A 1,558-nucleotide genomic window follows, 5' to 3' on the forward strand; every position below is an offset into this window, starting at 1 on the left:
CCTGTGAGGACGAAGTTACTGAGCCCATCAATCAGGGAGCAAAAGGCAATGGATCAGGGCCAAGGGCTTGTTTCCAAGCTATGATCACCCACAAACCCCTCAGGAACAGGCCAGCAGGACCCAGTGGTGGCCAGGGCCCAGGTCCAACCATGTCTCTGGTTTATCCATTGCTCTTGTCTACTTTCACCTTCCCCAAAAGGAGGCAATTGTGATGGGCTGGCTTAGATGCATCTATCCTTATTTTACTACATGTGCTCCTGCACCATGAATCATGTGCCCTGCTCACTGATCTGTTTCTAGGAAGTCCTGGGCACTTGCCTTCATTGAAAAAGTTTCTGCTAATAGGCATCAGAGCCAGAAGCAAAGCACGGTGACAAGGTGGCCACCAGTACCATGAGGCTGTGCCTGGAGCCTCCTCCTCCTCCCCTGTGCCCACCACAGCCCTCCTTTCCAAGCTGCCAATCGGTGCCCTGAAATTCCTGGGTTCTCAGGCTAGATCTTCCCCATCCTGATCTCAGCCATCTGGCCTCCAGCATAATAGGAATTCTGAAGTGTGGTCTCTTATTAGACAAAGGGAAAGGTGGGTTCAACTTCCCAACACCTCTGTCTCTCTCCTGATTCTTATGGATGCCTGGCTGAAGCAGTTCTATGAGGGGACCAAGAAGCTTCTCTGCATCTGCTGGACATGAGATTCTGATTGTGACAGGCCACAGGGTACCTTGTCTAGGGCTCTAGGACTGCAGCCCCTGCAGAGGCTCTAAGTGTGGAGGTTATGGGAATCATGGAATGAGGACTTGGGAAAGTAGGCATCACTGAATGGGGATCCTATCAAGTACATTTACTGCTGACTAAAGTGGATACTTGGGGATGACTGTGTTAGAGAAACCCTGTCAATGAGGTTAAAAGCACAGACCTGGATGTCAGCAGGGGAGCTCAGCCCAGCTCAGCCCCTTCCAGACTGAGACCCCAGGTATGGGTGCAAGATAAAATACAACACAATAGTGCATGAGGCATGTCCATTTCAAAACATTATTCATTTTTATCTGAAATTCAAATTTAAATGAACTTCCAGCATTTGTTTTTGCTAAATTTCAGTACATCCATACCTATCCCCAACCCTGGAACCTGTTGCACACCCTCTTCATTCATGCTCTATGGTCTGGGAAGTGATCACAGATCAGTCATCAAACTAACTAAGGTCAGACAGTTAAGGATTAAAAATTTCCCTAAAGTTACAGTTATACTAAGGACAAACGTAGTGTGGACACACAGAAATGCACAGCAGACATGTGAGCACACAGCCATCTTTGACCTGCTGATGGACACACAGACTCTCACTGAAAGGACTTGGAAGCACCCTTATCATTGATCACTTCTGCTGAGAGACCAAGGGACCGGGAGAGAGGATGTAGGAGGGGGAGGTACTTTTTATAATTTTTAATTTGGCATCCTGTGCATGTATTACCTATTCAAAATCAGAAAAAATAAAGTGAAAAATCATTCAGTAGAGCGTGAATAATATGAGACACAAGCAGCGTGGTTCATCCACAGGCACAAG

Source organism: Trichechus manatus, unplaced genomic scaffold, assembly GCF_000243295.1.
Source record: "Trichechus manatus latirostris isolate Lorelei unplaced genomic scaffold, TriManLat1.0 scaffold00157, whole genome shotgun sequence".
In the NCBI taxonomy this organism is placed as follows: Eukaryota; Metazoa; Chordata; class Mammalia; order Sirenia; family Trichechidae; genus Trichechus; species Trichechus manatus.